This window comes from Aquarana catesbeiana, linkage group LG12, assembly GCF_042186555.1.
Source record: "Aquarana catesbeiana isolate 2022-GZ linkage group LG12, ASM4218655v1, whole genome shotgun sequence".
NCBI classification, from domain to species: Eukaryota; Metazoa; Chordata; class Amphibia; order Anura; family Ranidae; genus Aquarana; species Aquarana catesbeiana.
This window is the reverse complement of record NC_133335.1, coordinates 52,235,701-52,258,791: the sequence shown is the minus strand read 5'-3', so window position 1 is coordinate 52,258,791 and position 23,091 is coordinate 52,235,701.

Below are 23,091 nucleotides of genomic sequence, written 5' to 3'. Positions count from 1 at the left end.
CATTTTTATTGTTATCTCAGGGAATGTAAATATCCCCTATGATAGCAATAGGTAGTGACAGGTACTCTTTTTTGAAAAAATTGGGGTCTATTAGACCCTAGATCTCTCCTCTGCCCTCAAAGCATCTGACCACACCAAGATCGGTGTGAAAAAATGCTTCCCCAATTTCCCAATGGGGCTGTTTACATCCGGCGAAATCTAAGTCATAAAATGCTCGTAGCTTCCGGTTTCTTAGGCCATAGAGATGTTTGGAGCCACTCTGGTCTCTGATCAGCTCTATGGTTAGCTGGCTGAATCACCGGCTGCATTCTCAGGTTCCCTGTTGAGACAGGAGAGCCAGAGAAAAACACAGGAGACGGTGGGGGGGGGCATTCCCTCCCACTGCTTGTAAAAGCAGTCTAGAGGCTAATTAGTCGCTAGGATTGCTTTTACATGAAAGCCGACCGCTGGCTGAAAAGAATGATACCAAGATGATACCTAAACCTGCAGGCATCATTCTGGTATAACCACTCAAAGTCGTGAATGGCGTACCTGAAGACAAAAAAATGGTTAACAATAAAGCACAGTGAACAGTAAAGTATAAAAAATTGCATACCTGAAAAGCAAACATGATAAAACATAATAACAATAAAACATTGCAGAATAGAATACAGTAAAAAAGAGCAGATCGGGGGGGGGGGGGGGGGGGGGATCGGGGGTGTTTAGTGTGCCTGGCATGTTCTACTGTGTGTGTTTGTGTTTTACACTTACTCGGATGTCTTCTCTCCTCGGCGTCGGAACGGAAACTGCCAAGCCGAGGAGAGATGACATCACATCCTCTGCCTGTGTGTACTATACACAGGCAGGGGATGTTTCTCATTGGCTGGGAGCGATCGCGAGGGGGGGGCCACGATCGGATGGCCTCCCCCTCATCTCTGATCGCTCCTAGACAAATGCCGACCGCCGCTGGCACCGGGGGGGGGGGTCCGATGGGACCCCCCGCCCGCGGGAAGGCAATCACGTACCAGGTACGTGATTTTGCCTGCCCGTGCCGCTCTGTTCACGTATATATGCGTGAGTGCCACTCAATGGGAAAAGGCATGTATTCTGGCACATAAATGCTCACTTAGCTAAAGATATCAAAAGATTTCTTACATAAACCTCACACAGTGGTATATGACACCGCAAAAGGCTAAAAAATAGTTTCACACAACTTCGGGCACATGCTGGCGTTGTGGGAAAGAAACAGGTTCATTCATGCATATATGGTGGTGGTGTCCCCCAATCCTTGACTACTGGGATAAAATCACTACATGGATTAAACACATAACCGATACTAAGATTATCTTAAATGCAGCTGCTTGCCTGCTACACATTAACTCCTTTACGATAAGTAAATATAAGAAGTCTTTATCCAGGCATCTATCACACCCCGAAGGTCAAGGATTGGCTGGACAGAGTCCAACACATGTACAAAATGGAAGAAATATTGGTGATGAAAAAGGAAAATAGTACTAGCTTCAATGAAATGTGGCAACCTTTGTTATTATTCACCTTCTCAAATGAATACCAATCTCTCTTACGAAATGAGTAGATGCTATAACTCCAGAATTATGGAAAAATGATGTTATCAAGCACTACACATACCAATTGTTCCAATAACACATATAGGCCTTTCAAGCTTCCCTAAGTCCAAAACAAACTTCCCTACCACAATTATTATTATTTTATTATCATTCTTATTATGTTTTCTTCATGCCACACCCACGACTTAAATCTTATCTCCACCTAACCTTTCTCCCTCCTTCCCACCTCTTCCCCTTACCCATCCTACCCCTCACCACCCACTACCTCCCACCCTCTCAACTCACATACTATTCAATTGACTCTACATAAGATTTATACAAATGTATAATTGCAATGATAATACGCGCACTGTTATACTGTTTAAAACTGAAATTGTTTTTCTCATGTCCTTCTTATAACATGTATACTGTCAAATATATGCTATATTTTATATCAATAAAAATTCCTTTTGATTGTGAAAAAAAAAATTTGGGTAAGTATATCATTTTAAAAATGTTCACACGGCCAATCAGATTGGGAGGCAAGGAGGTCCAGGTGCGTAATTTAGTCTCCATGTGAGTTATAATTGGGGTTATAATAAGGAATTCAAAAGTGGATAGATGCGCGTTTATATAAATCCCTAAATAGTTAAAAGGCTGAATGGTCAGTTTGGATTGAGATAGATAGGTATAATCGAGGTTGGGGCCAATAGGAAATGCCACAGATTTCTCCCAGCCAACACGTAGCCCGGAGACCTTCCCAAACTCCTCCACAACTCCCATTAGGGAGACAAAGGACTGTTCCGAGCCATCTAAATATATTAAGGAATCGTCCACATAGAGGGAGATCTTTTCAGACAGCTCCCCATAACAGATGCCACCCACCGCCGCCGTCTGTTGCACCGCCAGAGCAAGGGGCTTTATTGCCAGTGCAAACAGAAGTGGCGAGAGCGCGCAGCTCTGCCTTGTTCCCCTCTGTAGAGGGTAGAGTAGGTGGACCCACTTAATGTATTGGGGACTAAAGCCCATGCAGTTTATGGCTTCCCAGACAAAGGACCAGTTAACAGTATCAAAGGCTTTCAGCACATCCAGTGATAACACCAGTCTGCTTTTTTGGTCAGTAGCCACCCTATGAATATGTAAGTAAAGACGACGAATATTGTCGTACGTACTCTTACCAGGCATGAACCCTGTCTGGTCTTGGTGGACAAGATGAAGAATAACCTTTTGTAGTCTTGTAGCTAAGAGTTTAGCCAGCACTTTAACATCACTATTTAATAGTGAGATTGGACGGTAGGAACCACATAATTTATCTTTCTCGGGTTTGGGCAATACTACAATCAGGTCTTCACACATAAAGGCGGGAAGCTCGCCATCCTCCAATGCCTGTCCGAACAGAGAATGTAGTTTCTGTGCTAAGTCTTCTGCATAGTTCTTTTACCAATCAGCAGGTAAACCGTCTAACCCTGGAGTCTTGTTAGGGGGGAGAGAATATATGGCCTCTGTAATTTCCTCAATCGTCAGGGGTTTATCCAAAATAAGTTTGTGAGAGTCCTCCAATTCAGGGAATTGGATGGATTCAAAGAACCCCATCGACTCAAGTTCGGCTGGGGGGATAGGTCCGAATATATGCATTCATAGAAAGTATCTGGTTTATGGTCAAAGGATCCGATGAAACTAAGCCATCGCGTAGTTGGATTTGTGGTATGGACCTATTCATGTATTCCGTGCGAGAAAGATAGGCCAACATCTTACCATTTTTCCCACTATGCTTGTGTAACCCACTATGCTCGTCGACAAATAGAGTTTGTTGTTTCTGAGTTGTGTCCACCCTATGGAGATCCAGTGCCTTATGTGCCCCTACCAATACACCATGGGAGTCCGGAGTGGGGAGTACAGTATATTGGGCCCTAGCTGTCTCTAAGGAGGACTCCAAGGTCCGAAGGGTAGCCTAAGTAGATTTCCTATGCTTAATAATATTAGAGATATAGGAGCCCCGCACAGTTGCCTTAAAGGCATCCCATGTGGCGCCTGTGGAGGAGTACCCGGCATTGTCCCTCCAAAAGAGACATGTCCTGTCGGATGGGTTCCTGAAACTCAGGAGTGGATATCCAGAGGGGACTGAGCTTCCACAGCCAAAAAGCCTATGCCCTAATAGTAGTTCTACACAAAGGGCAGAATGGTCAGACATCGTCTGAGCTAAATATAAGACTGTCTGGATATAGGGGACTAGATGCGGCATCCCCAGGGCATAGTCCAGCCTGGAAAGAGTATGAGTCTGAGATTGGCATGAGTAAACCCTAACTGTGGGATATTTTTGTCGCCATAGGTCAACATACCCAAAGGAAGCACACCACTGACCAAACAGCCTAGATTCATAATGAAGAGGCTTCAATCGGCCCAGACTAGGGTCAAGTACCAAGTTAAAGTCCCCAACAATAAGTAGCAAGCGTTGGTAAAGTTGAGAAATGGACACTCGATTCTGTGAAGACTGCAGCCATGACAGGGGAGGAGCATATTCCACCATTACCAGTAATGGCATAGCGTATACTGTGCATAGGAGAAAAATATATTAACCCTTAGGATCCAGAACAACCTGGTCACATGAAAGAGGGAGACCTTTCCGTAATAAAATGGACACTCCCCAGGCATAGTTGGAATAGGTGGAGTGGTACCCATGCATTACCCAATGTTTTTTGAGAGCGAGGACCTTGGACTCCATTAAATGTGTTCCCTGCAGGCACAGTATATGCGGTTTGTGTAACTTAAGAAACTCAAATAGGGAGGCCCTTTTAAATTTAGAATTTAACCCCCGCACATTCCAGGAGATGCACGTGACTTGAGACATGATAAAATGGAGAAAATTAAACCAAATAAAGGAAAGGTACGGGCAATCAGCTCCTTGAGCTGTCCATAGGCCCTCACATGGCTGCAAACCCAGAGGGAGGAGGAGGCAGGGTGAAAAACGGTCACACACATACACACATCATTCATACCAACTAACATTAGAGCTATATCAAGAATAGACATTTGTAGTAAAAACCACAGCCAAAATTTTAGACCCCAAACAGCAAGCAGATGCATGGTACATGGCCAATACAGCCAAAGACGATGAACAAACATTGGATCAGTAAGTGATCAAAGATTAAACTAACAATAGCAGCATTGTCTCCCAGATGGGGATCTATATCTTCATGACAGGGCATGAAATTGTAGATACCTGCCCCAGCAGTGATTCTAGAAGCTGGAATAAAAAAGGTAGAACACATTACCAGAGGGAGAGCCCAGATTAGGTTTCAGGTACCCGGTCAGACAAACGACTCGGCTGTTGCAGGGATTCAAACCAGGAGAGAGCATTCACAGGAGTTTGGAAAAAATGCACCTGGCCTTGGTGCAACCCTCAATGTGGCAGGAAATAACATGGAGTATTGGATGGTCTTCTCCCTCAATTTTTGCTTGACGTGTTGGTATTTGGCCCTCAATGCACAGACAGCTGGGGAGTAGTCAGTGAAGATGGACACCATTGCATTGTTGCTCTTTAGGCTCTCTTTCAGGCAAGTAGAGTGCAGAATGGAGTCCATGTCCTGGTAGTTGAGGAGACGGATCACCATGGTGCGGGGAGGTTTACCTGCAGGGAGCGGTCTGCCAGGAACTCTGTGAGCTCTTTCCAGGACAAAGCAGGGAGATCGACAGTCCTTCCCAAATTCCTGGGTAAACCATCTTTCCAGGAAGGATACCGGGTCAGAACCCTAAACCCACTCGGACAGGCCTACCAAGCGCAGGTTGTTCCTGTGCAGAAGGTTTTCCAAATCATCCACCTCCTCCTCCAATGATTTGATTTTGGTGCCACAGGTTTTTATAGCAGGAAGGTGTCACGGTCCCTACCGTGCCATGCAGACAGCCAGCCGTGGTCACGCCTCAAATGGCTCAAAGAGGTATCCTCCAATGATTTGATTTTGGTGCCACAGGTTTTTATAGCAGGAAGGTGTCACGGTCCCTACCGTGCCATGCAGACAGCCAGCCATGGTCACGCCTCAAGTGGCTCTAGGTTCACTATGACTGTCTGTTTAGTGCTCCTGTTACTTTGCGCCTGAGCCACACCTCAGTTCCTTTCAGCCTGCTTTCCAGCTTTGCCTAGTTCTGCATGAAATACTAGGGCCATACTCTGCATCTTGTTGCAGTATTCCTGTGTTCCAGTATTCCTGTGTTCCAGTTACAGCGTTCTAAGACTGCTTCCGGCTTCTGACCCTAGCTCTGCTAATCGTTTATTCTGTCTTCTGGAATCCCTGACTATGGCTTTGCCTCGACTATCCTTTGGCAAATTCCTGTCAAGCCCCCGTGCATAGATTCACAGGCCAGGTAGCTTATTACCCTGTTACCGTGGGCTGTGTGTATTTGCAAGGGTGAGCATACATCTCTGCATCATGGACTCCAACCTAGGTAAGCCCTTACAGAAGGACAGGGTTGACAGTGTCCTCCAAATCACTGATGCGGCACTCCGTGTCCGAGACCCGGTCCCGTATCTTATGCAAGTCCTGGCGCATCATAGTTATATCAAGTTTGAGCTCCGCCACTTTACCCATAAGATCAGTGTGATTCACCTTAATGATCTTAAGGACATCCAGCAGGGTAGGCTCCGGTTCTGGATCGTCTTCCATGCTGTCATCACTATGAGAGTTTTGGGACAGCAGCGCCAGAGGAGCAGAGGCCCCAGGAGAGGGTGACAGAGAGGGATCAGGCTCCTCTCCAAACAGTTCCGGCGTGGATGCCAGGGACGGGTAAGGAGCAGTGGAGCGGCGGCCATCTTGGCAAGAGCTAATGGTAATACTCATCTTGGCCGGGGCTGTTTCTTCTTACGATTTCCTACCCACCAAAGTCCCAGGAGATGTCACAGGGCCTTCCCCAAGTAGCCAGGAGAGAAATCAGCCACATTTGATAGGCAGGTATGCAGGATTACACAGGATTATGCAGAGGGATCCTGGAGCTGATCGGAAAGACGTCCGTTCACATGCTGCATTAGGCCACGCCCCTAAGTGTGGTCATTCTTTATTTTTGTAGGACAACCTTGGTATGGGAGACAAAAAAATATATTCATATTTGAACAAGAAATGCATTGCAGAGATGTGATTATTAATATTCCTACCCAGCTGATAAGGGGGGTGGGGTGTTTAGAAAATTCAGCACAGAAGCCATTTTTATTGACCTATTGCTTATTATTTTGCAAAATTATTATCTTATGTTTGAAAATGATTATTTTTTGAAATTACGGGGCGGGGCAATGGTTTCCCCTCCACACAGCCTCATACCAACACTTTGGTGATGGGGATTAAAGAGAAATATATGTACCAACATTCATTGTTCAGTGTTGTCTTACATGGATGAGGTTTCTGGAAGAGGTCTTTGCTCCCTGGCAGGGTGATACAATTCTTATGTTTCACCAGCATTTGATTTTGGTGGTTTCCAACCTCCATTTTAACATCATTTGCACTGATCAGCCATCACTTTTTGACCACCCACCTAATATTGAGTAGGTCCCCCTTTTGCCACCAAAAGAACCCTGACCTGTCAAGGCATGGATGCCACTAGACCTCTGACGGCATGCAGTGGTATCTGGCACCAAGCCGTCAGTACCAGATCCTTTAAGTCCTGTAAGTTGTGAGGTGGGGTCTCCATGGATCAAATTTGTTTTTCAAGTTCATCCCACAGATACTCGATTGGATTGAGCTTTGGAGAATTTGGAAGCCAAGTCAACACCTCAAACTCATTGTTGTGTTTCTCAAACCATTCTTGAACAATTTTTGCAGGGTGGCAGGGCACATTATCCTGCTGAAGGAGGCCACTGCCATCAGGGAACCTTGTTTCCATGAAGGGGTGTACTTGGTCATGGTCACCAACAATGTTTAGATAGGTGGTACGTGTCAAATTTACATCCACAAGAATGGTAGGACCCAAGGTTTCCCAGCAGAACATTGCCCAAAGCATCACACTGCCTTCATTGGCTTGCCTTCTTTCCATACTGCATCCTGGTGCAATCTCTTCCCTAGGTAAGCAGCACACCTAGCCATCCACATGATGTAAGATAAGACATGATTCATCAGACCAGGCTACCTTCTTCCATTGCTTTGTGGTTGAGTTCTGATGTTCATGTTCTCATTGTAGGTGCTTTTAGCTGTGGACATGGGTCAGCATAGACACACTGATTGGTCTGCGGCTACACAGCCCCATATGCAACTAACTGCAATGCCCATTTTTTTTCTTCTTTCAACACATCAACTTCAGGGACAACATGTTTACTTACTGACTAATATATCCCACCCACTTTCAGATGCCATTGCAATAAGATAATCAATGTTATTTATTATACCTGTCAATGGTCATAAAGTTATGGCTAATCGATTTATGATAGGTCTTCTATCTAATTTCTGGACATTAGAGTATACCTGCAGGATGGCTGCCCCTATAGTGATGTTTTTTTTATTAACCACTTGACTTCCAGGAGATTTACCTCCTCCATGACCAGGCCATGTTTTGCTTTTTGGCATTGTGTTACTTTAACTGACAATTGCGCGGTCATGCAAAGCTGTACACAAATGAAATTTACATCATTTTTCTCCCACAAATAGAGCTTTCTTAAGGTGGTATTTAATTACCTCTGAGTTTTTTATTTTTTGCACTATAAATGAAAAAAATGAAAATTGTGAAAAAAAGAACAATATTTCTTTCTTTCTGCTACAAAACACATCCAATAAAAAAAAATTTAAAATTCAAATTTCTTCCTAAATTTAGGCCAATATGTATTTTGCTTTTCTTGTTTTTGTTAAAAAAATCCCAATAAGCGTTTATTGATTGGTTTGAGAAGTTCTAGCGTCTACATACTATAGGATATTTTAATTTTATTTTTTCTAGTAGCGAACAGCGACTTATAGCGGAATTGCGATATTGCGGCAGACATTCTGACACTAACTGACACTTTTTGGGAACCAGTGACACTAATACAGTGATCAGTGCTAAAAATATGCACTTTCACTGTACTAATGATACTGGCTGTGAAGGTATTAACATCAGGGGAAATCAAAGGTTAGACTGTGTGCCAGTGTTTTACTATACTGTGTGTGCTGGTTTTACTAGGTGAAGAGTTGGAATTTATTTCCGGCTTTGCAGGAACACAAATTCTATCCCTTCCCTCCTGTCAGAATGGAGCTCTGCCTTGTTTCCATAGGCATATCGCTGTTCTGACTCTCTGCTTAACGATCGGCAGGTGCCAGTGGACATCGGGCACTGTGCACCTACAGATTGACTTCCGCTGTGTGTAATCACAGCGGAAACGAGCCGCTGGTGGCACGCATGCACGCCCGCTACCCAGAAGAATCGGATCACATATATATATATATATGTGATCCAGCACAGAGGTGCCACCCTGTAGCAGTAAAACTGCTATAGGGTGGATGTTAAGTGGTTAAGCGACATTGGCACATACTTTTGGGTAACAGGCAATTTGTAATCAAGTGGTTTGTGCTGACTGTGTGCGGCCCACTGTAACAATTACTATTTTTTTAGTAGTGAGAAACAGGGGTAGTTATCTTTGCTTATCATGAGTTCATTGCTCATATAATATAAAGGGTTCCTTTCCTTCACCCACACCAAGGTTAACCTACATAAATGAAGAATGACTTCATTTGTTTGACTTCTTTTGTTATCTTTGTAAATTAAGTGCTGTGTGGACTTTATTTTATGGAGGAGGAAACTCAGCAAATTAAAAAGAGACAAATATGTCATCAGGGATAAAGTTCACAGCATTTTTTTTAAGAGGGGCAGGTCAGTGTCCCAACTGAAAACACTATTATTGATTCAGTGGTTAGAAGAAGTTAGCTTCTTTGGCTAGGTTTACACCTGTGTGTGTGTGTACTTTTCATGACTTTTTTGTGCGTTTTTCCAGCATGTTTTTGATGCGTTTTCATGCTTTATGTTTTTTTGTTTGTAGACGGAACTACAAAACCCTACCAAAAACGGAGCAAAAACATGCTTTTTTCATGCGTTTTGTGATGCGCTACTGTTGAAGTCTATGGTCCCAAAAAAGCACCAAAAAAAGTCCCTGCACCTCTTCCAAAATACGCACATCGGGAAATTGCATACAGTTGTGCTCATAAGTTTACATACCCTGGCAGAATTTATGATTTCTTGGCCATTTTTCAGAGAATATGAATGATAACACAAAAACTTTTCTTTCACTCATGGTTAATGTTTGGCTGAAGCCATTTATTATCAATCAACTGTGTTTACTCTTTTTAAATCATAATGACAACAGAAACTACCCAAATGACCCTGATCAAAAGTTTATACCCCAGTTCATAATACCGTGTAATGCCCCCTTTAACATCAATCACAACTTGAAGTCTTTTGTGGTATTTGTGGATGAGGCTCTTTATCTTCTCAGATGGTAAAGCTGCCCATTCCTCTTGGCAAAAGCCTCCAGTTCCTGTAAATTCTTGGGCTGTCTTGCATGAACTGCACATTTGAGATCTCCTCAGAGTGGCTCAATGATATTGATGTCAGGAGACTGAGGTGACCACTCCAGAACCTTCACTTTATTCTGCTGTAGCCAATGACAGGTCGACTTGGCCTTGTGCTTTGGATCATTGTCATGTTGGAATGTCCAAGTACGTCCCATGCCCAGATTCCTGGCTGACGAATGCAAATGTTCCTCTGGTATTTTTTGATAACATACTGCATTCATCTTGCCATCAATTTTGAACAAATTTCCTGTGCCTTTGTAGCTCACACATCCCCAAAACATCAGCGATCCACCTCCGTGTTTCACAGTAGGAATGGTGTACCTTTCATCATAGGCTTTGTTGACTCCTCTCCAAATGTAGTGTTTATGGCTGTGGCCAAAAAGCTCAATTTTGGTCTCATTACTCCAAATGACTTTGTGCCAGAAGGTTTGAGGCTTGTCTGTGTGCTGTTTGGCGTATTGTAAGAGGGTTACTTTGTGGCATTTGCGTAGTAACGGCTTTCTTCTGGCGACTCGACCATGCAGCCCATCTTTCTTCAAGTGCCTCCTTATTGTGCATCTTGAAACAGCCATACCACATGTTTTCAGAGAGTCCTGTATTTCACCTGAAGTTATTTGTGGGTTTTTCTTTGCATCCCGAACAATTTTCCTGGCAGTTGTGGCTGAAATTTAAGTTGGTCTACCTGACCGGAGTTTGGTTTCAACAGAACCCCTCATTTTCCACTTCTTGATTAGAGTTTGAACACTGCTGATTGACATTCTCAATTCCTTGGATATCTTTTTATGTCCCTTTCCTGTTTTATACAGTTCAACTACCTTTTCCCGCAGATCCTTTAACAATTCTTTTGCTTTCCCCATGACTCAGAATCCAGAAACATCAATGCAGCACTGGATGAAAGATGCAAGGGTATGTCAGGAGTTCAGAAACTCATTGACCTTTTATACACACACACTAATTACAAGCAAACAGATCACAGGTGAGGATGGTTACCTTTAATAGCCATTCAAACCCCTTTGTGTCAAATTCTGTGAATGTTATCAGGCCAAAATCACCAGGGTATGTAAACTTTTGATCAGGGTCATTTGGTTAGTTTCTGTTGCAATTATGATTTAAAAGGGGTAAACACAGTTGATTGATAATAAATGGCTTCAGCCAAACACTAGCCATGAGTGGAAGAAATGTTTTTGTGTTATCATTCATATTCTCTGAAAAATGGCCAAGAAATCATAAATTCTGTCAGGGTATGTAAACTTATGAGCACAACTGTGTATGTGAACAGGACCCATAGAAAACCATGTTAAATCAATTGTTGTGCGTTCCTGCATTTCTGAAAACATGCTAAAAAAATGCACAGGTGTGAACTTAGCCTTAAAAAGATGGAAATCTTCTGGATTCCTAAATTTAAGAGGTTCTTCAGCCTTTTTGAAAAAAAATTAAGGTCTGCAGCTACAAATCCCGTAGCTGCTGACATTTAATGAAAGAACACTTACGTGTACAGTGATCCAGCGCCTTTCTCACCCAGGCCTGTTCTTTACTGGTCTTTGGGTCCCTGGCACAGGCATGTTTAGTTTGGGAAGCCGGCTGTGACTCTCTGGGGTTGATTTACTAAAGGCAAATAGACTCTGCAAAGTGCTGTTGCTCCAGAGCTTAGTAAATGAGCAGAAGCTCGGTTGACTTCCACCATCCAGTCATATGCAAGCAAAAATACAGTTTTTTTACTTTTCCTTGCATGTAATTGGGTATTGTTTGCAAAGGAAAAGCTTGCCTCATTTACTGAGCTCTGGAGCATCTGCATTGCAAAGCATAACTGCCCTTTGTGAAGTGCACAGTCTATTTGCCTTTAGTAAATCAGCCCCCTTGTGTCTTCACAGTGCGCCTGTGTGAGCTGTGCTGTGTGAATGGTCCCACAGCCTTCTGGAGGAGGGGGACTGAACGTCCGGTGGAATCACCAAAGCAAGAAGCATGTGGGTTCCATTAATTGTTAATAGAACCCCAGACCCATCTCAGTATCCTGCAGCGTGACTTAAAAAATTTGTGCTTGCACTACTTATTGCACGTTATGGTGCATTTGGCAGCCCATTCAAATGAATGAGCTTCAAAACCAGAATACAAGGGACTGTGCGGGAATGCGCATGTGCAAACAGCCCTCAAAAACATTTACTGTATAGTAGTCTAGGGCATTGGTTCCAAACTGGGGGCTGAATGCAGCCCTTTCTTTGCTTTTATCTATCCCTTTGGACACTTTGCCTCCCACTGACACCAACAATGGGGGTATAATTCTTGCCACTAACACCAACAATGGAGGACTATTCCAACCACTGATACCAGTGATGGGCACCCTTCCACCCACTGATACCAATGACAACAAGGGCACTATTTCTCCCACTGAGACTCAACAATGTGACACTATTTCCCCCACTTAGATTAACAGTGGAGCACTATTCCTTCCACATACACCAACAATGGGGTGCCATTACTCCCACTGACACCAACAATGGGGCACTAGTTCTCCCACTGACACCAAAGATGAGGAACTATTCCTCCCACTGACAACATAGATAAGGCACCATTCCACATTCCTTCCACTGATACCAATGATGGAGCACTATTTCTATCACTGTCAGCAAAGATGGGGCACTATTCCTCCCACTCACGCCAAAGATGGGGCACTATTCCTCCTACTCACATCAAAGATGGGGCACTATTCCTCCGACTGACACCAAAGATGGGGAACTATTCCTCCTACTGACATCAATGATAGGGCACTAATTCTCCCACTAACACCGAAGATTGGGCAGTATTTCTCCTACTGACACCAATGATGGGACATTATCCCTCCCACTAAAGATGTGGCATTATTTACTCCCACTGACACCAAGACACTTTTAACTCCCTCTGATCACAGTCCAGTCCCCTGTAAAGTTTTAAGGACAGTAAACTGGCCCCTTGTTTAGAAAGTTTGGAGACCCTTGATCAAGGGTATGGCTGGCCATACATTATACAATTCTCTTGTGCAATTTTCCTTTAGATTTACCAAAATCGTATAATAGGAGGTCAAACCTAAACACTTTCAATTTGCATGCAATCAACAGGCCCTAGTTGAATAGTTGAAGGTAAATCTAAAGGAAATTGAATAAGAAACTTGTATAATGTATGTCCAGCTTTACACAGTTGCTTTAAATTGACTAAATTATATAAATGATTGAAGCTGATTATTGATGGTCTTTGTAGTATATATATGTGAGTATTGATGTATTAGTACGTATCTGTCTTACTGTATACACCGAGCAAAATTATAAACACAACACTTTTGTGTTTGCCCCTATTTATCATGAGCTGAACTCTGAGATCTACGACTTTTTCTATGTACACAAAACTCCTATTTCTCTCAAATATTGTTCACAAACCTGTCTAAATCTGTGTTAGGCTCGATTCACACCTATGCATGTTGCTTTTGAGCGTTTTTGGAGGTTTTTTTTTCATGCTTGCCACGTTTTTGAGCAGCGTTTTTGCGGCGTTTTTGCGGCGTTTTTGCCGCGATTTGCGTTTTGCGGTTTTTTTTTTTTTTTACAGTTTTTTTTTACAGTCTAAAAAAAAAAAAAAAAAAAAACGGCAAAAACGCATCAAAAACGCATCAAAAACGCTGCAAAAACGCTGCAAAAACGGTGCACTTGCGTTTTTGATGCTTGTCCATTGAAATCCATTACATGCAAAATGCTGCTTTTTGCATGAAAAAAAGTCCCCGACCCTTTCCAAAAATGCAGAGAAACAAAAAGGCATTGATGTGAACATGTTCCATAGGAACCCATGTTAAAAAATTCCCGTGCATTTCTGCAAAATGCAAAATGCATCAAAAAACGCGCTAGTGTGAATGGAGCCTTAGTGAGCACTTCTCCTTTGCCAAGATAATCCATCCACCTCACAGATGTTGCATATTAAGATGCTGATTAGAAAACATGTTTATTGCACAGGTGTGCCTTAGGCTGGCCACAATAACAGGCCACCCTAAAATGTGCAGTTTTATCACACAGCACAATGCCACAGATGTCGAAAGTTTTAAAGGGAGCGTGCAATTGGCATGCTGACTGCCGTCTACAAAGGCGTTTCAGAGAATTTGGCAGTACATCCAACCGGCCTCCCAACCGCAGACCACGTGTAACCACACCAGCCCAGGACCTCCACATCCAGCATCTTCACCTCCAAGATTGTCTGAGACCAGCCACCCGGACAGCTGCTGCAACAATCGGTTTGCATAAACAAAGAATTTCTGCACAAACTGTCAGAAACCACCTCAGGGAAGCTCATCTGCATGCTCTTCGGGGTCTCGACCTGACTGCAGTACGTCATCGTAACCGACTTTAGTGGGCAAATGCTCACATTCAATGGCATCTGGCAGTTTGGAGAGGTGTTCTCTTCACAGATAATGTTTTCACTGTATAGAGCAGATGGCAGACAGTGTGTATGACGTTGTGTGGGTGAGCGGTTTGCTAATGTCAATGTTGTGGATCGAGTGCATGGTGGCGGTGGGGTTATGGTATGGGCAGGCGTAGGCTATGGACAATGAACACAGGTGCATTTTATTTATGGCATTTTGAATGCACAGAGATACCGTGACGAGATCCTGAGGCCCATTGTTGTGCCATGCATTTACAACCATCACCTCATGTTGCAGCATGATAATGCACGGCCCCATGTTGCAAGGATCTGTACAGAATTCGTGGAAGCTGAAAACATCCCAGTTCTTGCATGGCCAGCATACTCACCGGACATGTCACCCATTGAGCATTTTTGGGATGCTCCGGATCGGCGTATACGTCAGCGTGTTCCAGTTCCTGCCAATATCCTGCAACTTCGCACAGCCATTGAAGAGGAATGGACCAACATTCAACAGGCCACAATCAACAACCTGATCAACTCTATGCCAAGGAGATGTGCTGCACTGCCTGAGGCAAATGGTGGTCACACCAGATATTGACTGGTTTTCAGACCACCCCAACCCTAGGGTTGCCACCTGTCCGGTTTTGACCCGGACAGCCCGGGTTTTGACACATGTGCCCGGGTTTCAACCCGCCTGAAACCCGGACACATATAGCAACTGTTCAACCACCCTCTGGCCCCAACATCTAGAGTGGCGCATCCCGATTCCCGTGGCTGCTGCCATCAATGTACACTGTCACACTGTGCGAGAGCTGGGCAGTGGGCAGCGGGAGCGGGCGCCCTGTGATTGTCTGAATTAGTCATGTGCGGGCGGCGTTCATAAGGGTTTGTGATTGGCCTGGTGGAGCTGGTGACTGGTCAAATGTGGAGGCGGGGCTGGACTGTGGGTGATCGCGGCCGCCCGGAGTCCCGCCTCCCTGCCTGGCGTGCGCTGTCTGTGTGTCTCTCCTAAGGTGAGGTGAGGTCTCTCTGTCATATTCTCTACCACCCGCCTGTCTGTCAGCCCCCCCTCCCCTGTCAGCTACCCCCCTCCCCTGTCAGCTACCCCCCTCCTCTGTCAGCTACCCCCCTCCTCTGTCGGCTACCCCCCTCCTCTATCGGCTACCCCCCTCCTCTGTCAGCTACCCCCCTCCTCTATCAGCTACCACCTCCCCTCTGTCAGCTACCCCCTCCCCTCTGTCAGCTACTCCCTCCCCTCTATCAGCTACCCCCTCCTCTGTCAGCTACCCCCTCCCCTCTGTCAGCTACCCCCTCCTCTGTCAGCTACTCCCTCCCCTCTATCAGCTACCCCCCTCCTCTGTCAGCTACTCCCTCCCCTCTATCAGCTACCCCCCTCCTCTGTCAGCTACTCCCTCCCCTCTATCAGCTACCCCCCCTCCTCTGTCAGCAACCCCCTCCCCTCTGTCAGCTCCCCCCTCCTTTGTCAGCTACCCCCCCTCTGTCAGCTCCCCTCCCCTCTGTCAGCTCCCCCCTCCTCTGTCAGCTACCCCCTCCCCTCTGTCAGCTACCCGCCCGTCCTCTGTCAGCTACCCCCCTCCCCTCTGTCTGCTACCCCCTCCCCTCTGTCTGCTACCCCCTCCCCTCTGTTTGCTACCCCACCCTTTCTCTCAGATACCCCCACCCTCTCTGTCAGCTACCCCCACCCTCTCTGTCAGCTACCCCCACCCTCTCTGTCAGCTACCCCCTCCCCTCTGTCAGCTACCCCCAAACAGCACGCATTCCCCCCCCTTCTTCCCCCGCTCCAGCGGGGCTAATGTCCTGCAGCTGGGTCACACTGCACTGTCTGTCTGTGCGCTCTCTCTCTCTCAACCAGCCGCGGGCGCCGATGCCCCAGAGACAGTGAATTGAGGGCCTCTGGACTGTTGTCCTAGCAACCAGGGACGCTTTTGCAGGAGAAAACATGGTATTACAGACTCTGTTCTACTAACACCGTCCACTGCCCTGCTGACACCATCCACTGCCCTACTGACACCATCCACTGCCCTACTGACACCATCCACTGCCCTACTGACACCGTCCACTGCCCTACTGACGCCGTCCACTGCCCTACTGACGCCGTCCACTGCCCTACTGACGCCGTCCACTGCCCTACTGACGCCGTCCACTGCCCTACTGACACCATCCACTGCTCTACTGACACCAACCTCTGCTCTACTGACACCATCCACTGCTCTACTGATGCCGTCCACTACTCTACTGACACCATCCACTGCCTTACTGACACCAACCACTGCTCTACTGACACCAACCACTGCTCTACTGACACCAACCACTGCTCTGCTGACGCCGTCCACTACTCTACTGACACCATCCACTGTTCTACTGACGCCGTCCACTACTCTGCTGACACCATCCACTACTCTGCTGACACCATCCACTGCCCTACTGACACCATCCACTGCTCTACTCTAACAGTGTCCGCTTTTAAGGTAGGCTAGTTCCTAATTTTAACTGACATTTCTTTTATTAATTAAATCATATTTTATGGGTACACGAATGCTTTTGTTTTATTTAATCATGCCCCTTTAAGTCCCCCTACTGTAAATGCAATTTGGCCACAGCCACTGTTCACTGTAGAACACCTCATTACTGCTCTTTTTGGGTAACCCAAAAGGTGTCCCATGTATTTTACAATCCTATAGCGTGTACTACAAAAAAATTGCCGTGCGCTGCAAAAGTGTTCGGGTTTGGCTTGAAGAAAAGGTGGTAACCCTACCCAACCCCCCCCTCAATACAGTAAAACTGCACATTTTAGGGTGGCCTTTTATTGTAGCCAGCCTAAGGCACACCTGTGCAATAATCATGCTGTCTAATCAGAATCTTGACATGCCACACGTGTGAGGTGGATGGATTATCTTGGCAAAGGAGATGTGCTCACTAACACAGATTTAGACATATTTGTGAACAATATTTGAGAGAAATAGGCCATTTGTGTACATAGAAAAAGTCGTAGATCTTAGAGTTCCACTCGTGATAAATAGGAGCAAACACAAAAGTGTTGCGTTTATAATTTTGCTCAAGGTATATACATATAAATATGCCACCATTTTGGAAAGTAGACACCCCAAGCTATTTGCTGAGAGGTATGGTGAGTATTTTGCAGACCTCGCTTTTTGTCACAAAGTTTTGAAAAAAGAAAAAAAAATACATTTTTCTTTTCTTTCTTCATTTTCTAAAACAAATGAGAGCTGCAAAATACTCACCATGCCTCTCAGCAAATAGCTCGGGTCTACTTTCCAAAATGGGGTAATTTGGGGGGTTTCGTGCCATCTTGGCATTTTATGGCCTTCGAAAATATGTTCCCAAAAAGTCCCACACATGTGGTATCCCCATACTCAGGAGAAGCAGCAGAATGTATTTTGGGGTGAAATTCCACATATGCCCATGGCCTGTGTGAGCAATATATCATTTAGTGACAACTTTGTGCAAAAAAAAAAAAAAAAAAGTTTGTCATTTTCCCGCAACTTGTGGCACAATATTAAAAATTCCATGGATTCAACATGCAGGCCTCTTGAACCCATTGGGAAAGAGAGCCCTGACTGATGGGGGCATAACCAGGGCGGAGTATGGTGACTAGGGGTCACGGTGGATTGGTGGGGGGACGGAGTGGGGTTGGGCCTGAGCTCACTAAGGTGATTGCCCCAGGGGATTCTGGGCCTTTTGGTGAAGAAGATCGGTAAGAGCTGGCTGAACCCCACCCTGTCCCTCCAACCATGGACACCGAGCTTCTTCTGGCCAGGGTCCGAGAGATGGCTCTTCAGGGTCAGGCAGGGTGGCTTTTCTCCCTCCTGACTCCTGGGGATTCTTCTCCTCAGCCCTAGCCCCTCTAGGGCCTCCTATTGCTCCCCTCCACATCCTTCCTCTCCCTCTCCCCCTCCTTTACCTGTCTCTCCCCTGCCTGCTCCGGCGGGGAAGGGCCCTTCCTCTGTCACCCTCCGTTGTCTGCCGGCACATCGGAGGTCCCCCGCGCGGGCTAAGGCCTCTACTCGGGCCTCCTTGCGCAGCCCCCGCTCCAGTGTTCGCCCCCCCCTGCTAGTGTAGGAGGTGGCTGGGCTGAAGCCGCATCGCTCCCCGGCCCCCCCCCTCATCCTCTGAGTGATGTCAGCGTTCCTTTGCTCACCCGCGGGGGGGTCCTGAGCGGCCGATCCGTTTGTTCCTCCGCCAGGCAATCCTCAGGCACGAAGGGGAGGAGGAGGCGGATCGGTCCGCCGGCCGCCACTGCGTCCTCTGCAGCTGTCCTCGGCGCTGGAGATGCTCGCTCCACCGGGGACTTGGAGCCGGACCGGCGCCATCTGGTGGAGGCAACGCTCCCTGCGCCTGACTGGGCGGGAGATTTGAATCTCCACACACCACAGCTGGATACTAGGCACGCTGGGCAGCACAGCAGTGTGGTGTGTGGAGATGGGAATTATTGGCCACAGCACTATCCCCCTGCGCCCGCCTGGGCGGGCATGCTATCACAAGTGCAGGATCTATCCTGCGGAGTTCCTTCTGTGCCCGGCAGGGCAGGGGACAGGTATCTTCCCTCCGCGTCCCAGGCTGCGGGGGTTGGCGCAAGGCACATCTCCCCTGCGCCCGACAGGGCGGGCAATATGTAGTTAACCCCTCCCCCTCTGATACCCCGTGCCCACCGGCAGCCTCCTGCGCCCCGCAGGGCGGAGGCCAGCCGGGTGCGTTTGACCTCCACCCCGTCGGTGGGGCAACCGCTTCCCTACGTGCCCGTCCGGGCTGGTGGTCCTGATGGGATGCCCGCATCGGTTGCCCAATCTCATCCCCCTGCGCCCGTCAGGGCGGGAGATCTCGGCTCCAGACCCGGGCTGGCGGCGGCATCCGCCCCGTGTCAAGCAAGAGGAGCTGGCAGGTGTACCTGCCGTTGCTCAGCCTCTGTCCATGGTCAGTCGGATTCGACCGGGTCCGTGGTTGGACCCCCGCCCTTGGACCTTTCCTTGAGTCGGGACAGCCCAGCAGATTACGCAGCCCGCCTACGCTTACAGTCTTCTGGAATCGCCTTGGAATCGGATTCGCTGCCGGGCCCGGTGGCCGATCGTCCATCACCCGCGATGCCTCCTCATCCAAGTGAGTATGACTGCGAGTTAATTTGGGGTAGAGCTGCTGATGCTTCCGTATCGGGCCCGGAGGACCGCATAGCGTCGGTTGTGAAATCAGTTCTCTCTAGTATGGGTGTCTCGGGATCGCCCAACCCCACCTCCGCTTATGGGGGTGCGTTGTGGGCAGTGTCGCCGACGGGTACCCATTTGGCGGAAGAGACGAAAGAAAAGATATGGCGTCGCAAATTCGTCGACTTTCTTACCCTCGTTCCGCCGGATAGGGAGACGATCGACAAATCTCGACGGGTTGACGTATCGGCGCAGGGTGACAAACCCAAACAGCTTCCTAGAACGTTCAGGAACTGGCTGCAGGGGTTTTGTGCCTATGCGGGAGTGCTCAGTGAGCGGTTCTCGGAGTTGGCCACTTCGTTATTTTGATATTTAGACCTTATTTGGGGTGCATACAAGGTCTATGGGGGTCAGTGCTGGTTCCATTATGACACTCAATTTCGGCAAAAAATGGCGGCACGTCGGGAATTTCGTTTTGATTGTCAGGACGGTAGCCTGTGGTTGCTGCTTATGTGCCCTCACAGGCCTTCGTCCTTTCAGTCCGCGGTCGGCGCCCCTCAGTCCGGAGCGTCGGCCGCTACAAAGAAGGGTATCTGCTGGCTTTTCAACGAAAGCCACTGCAAGTGGTACTCCGCCTGTCGTTTCAGGCATGAGTGCTCCAGTTGTGGAGGGGCTCACCCCACCAGTAAGTGTTTTCGAAAGGGAAAACAGTCGTTTTCCAGACCCGGCACCAAGACTGACCTTCCTAAGCCGGAGGACGCCGGTGAACGTCATAGAGATGCTTCCCTGGCTAGACCGGTACCCCCTTCGTAGAGAGGCCCTGATTCTGCGGGACGGTTTGGACCGCGGTTTCTGGATCCCCTTTACCCCGTCAGACGCCCCGACCATGTCTCATAATTTAAAATCGGCGGAAGAATTCTAGTCCGTCGTGGCCGAGAAACTCCGGAGGGAATTGGAACTGGGAAGAATGGCAGGCCCCTTTGATCTCCCTCCTTTCCACAACCTGAGGGTATCTCCTCTCGGTGTGGTCCCAAAAAAGGCGGAGGGAAAATTTCGCCTCATTCATCACCTTTCCTACCCTTCTGGCTCCTCGGTGAACGATGGCATTGACAGGGAGGAATCCAGAGTGCCCTATGCATCCTTTGACAGGGCGCTTCAGCTGGTTAGGGCAGCGGGGCAGTCTGCCCTTCTGGCAAAAGCGGACATTGAGTCCGCATTTCGCCTTCTCCCAGTCCATCCGGACTGTTTCCACCTCCTGGGTTGCTACTTTCAGGGTAGCTACTTTTTCGACATGTGCCTTCCTATGGGTTGTGCCATCTCGTGTTATTTTTTTGAGCTATTTAGTAGCTTCCTTGACTGGGTGGTCACCCAGGAGGCGGGTATTCAGTCCCTTCTGCATTATCTTGATGACTTTCTTTTTGTGGGTCCAGCGGGCAGTGGGCAGTGTCTGCGGCTGCTCACGGTTTTTCAGGATACATGCCGGCTTTTCGCCGTCCCACTGTCCGCTGACAAGACGGAGGGCCCCGTCACAGTCCTGTCGTTTTTAGGTATTGAGATAGACACGGTGGCGATGGTTTTTAGGTTGCCTAGTAACAAGTTGTCCAGGCTCCTCTCGTTGGTCCGCTTGGCGAAAGGGGCGAAGAAATTACAGCTGAAACAGCTACAGTCGTTGCTGGGTCATCTGGTTTTCGCCTGTAGGGTCATCCGGATGGGGAGGGCCTTCTGTAGGCGACTGTCATGGGCCACGAAGGGCATAACTGCCCCTCACCACTATGTCAGGATCACCAAGCCTATGAGGGATGACTTGGGGATATGGCTATCATTCTTGCAGACTTACAATGGACAGTCGTGCTGGTTGCGGGAGGAAGTGCCGAACGCACAGCTGGAGTTATATACCGATGCTGCAGGCTCCTGTGGGTTCGGCGCTTTCTTTCAAGGGGAATGGGCTGCTGAACGCTGGCCGGCATCATGGGCCCACATGGATTTGTTGCGCAACCTCACCCTGCTGGAGCTGTTTCCAATTATTGTTGCTGTTGAGCTCTGGGGTGAAAGGTTGCGCAATCACCAGGTGGTCTTCTGGTCGGATAACATGAGTGTGGTGCAGGTGGTGAACAAACAGTCAGCCAGTTCTCCTCCGGTCGTTTCATTGCTACGGTTTTTAGTTTTAAAATGTTTACATTTCAACATCTGCGTTAGGGCTAGGCATGTGCCGGGTGCCTCCAATGATATTGCCGATGCTCTTTCTCGTCAACAGTTTTGCCGTTTTCGAACACTGGCTCCGATGGCTTCTTTGGAGGGCCTCCCCTGTCCGGCCCACTTATGTAACCTCGTTTCCGGCGTTTGACAGAGCTCCTTCGGTCGTCGCTTTCTTCACGGACGTGGGCGGCGTACTGCCGAGTTTGGCATGAGTGGGTCCAGGCGTCGGGCGGTGAGTTTAACATTTATTCCCCGGATGACCGTCGTTTAACCTTATTTGCCTATTTAGTCTTTCTGTCGGAAAAAGGCGTCTCCGGGTCGACGGTTTCATCCGCGTTGTCGGCCCTGTCATTTTGGTTCCAGCTCTTAGGGTGGGAGGATGTAACTAAAGCTTTCCCTGTCCGGCGGGTTATCCGGGGTTGGAAGCGGGTTACGCACCTCCCGGATACCAGGCGCCCTATTTCTATTCAGATTCTTTTGGGCATCTTGTCTCTTCTTCCGAATGTGTGTTCATCGGAATATGAGACCCTCCTTTTCCGGGTAGCCTTTTCTTGGGCTTTTTTTGGTGCCTTTCGCATCGGTGAATTGGTGTCAAAATCAAAATTGTCCCCGGGGGCATCCTATGGGAGGACGTGTCGTTGTCGCACCGCAGTGTCACGATTTTATTGCGTTCATCCAAGACTGATTGTTTTGGCAAGGGTCGCCGGGTAGTCTTGCATTATTGCGGCGGCCCCTTTTGTCCGGTGTCCCTGGCCCTCTCTTTCGTGCCTTCGCGCCCCCTGTCCCCTACATTTTTTGTACATGCTGATGCAACTTCTCTCAGCCGTTTTCAATTTTTGCGCGTTTTTCGTCGTTGCTTGGAGATTTTGGGCTTTCCTGCGAAGGAATTTTCCACCCACTCTTTTCCCATTGGCGCAGCGACCGCCGCTTCGGGTTTGGGTTTCTCCAATACGGAACTTCAGCGTTTAGGTAGATGGGAGTCGTCTCGTTTTTCTCTGTATGTCCGACCACATCTGTTGTGTTGATTTCCAGGTTCCTTTCCGGCACAGATTTGGATCCTCGGGGATTCTTTCATATACTGGGCCGCTCGCCGGGCAGAGATCCAAACTTATGGCAAGAACTTGGGATTCTCATACAATGTGGCGAGGATACGCTGGATTGGGTTGCGTGGGTTACGTTGGCCTCAGGTCCTTCAGGAATGTCAGCAACTTCGTGCCCACGTTTCTGGTCCCATCATCCTGGTCATACATGCGGGTGGGAATGACGTTGGATATATGCGATCCG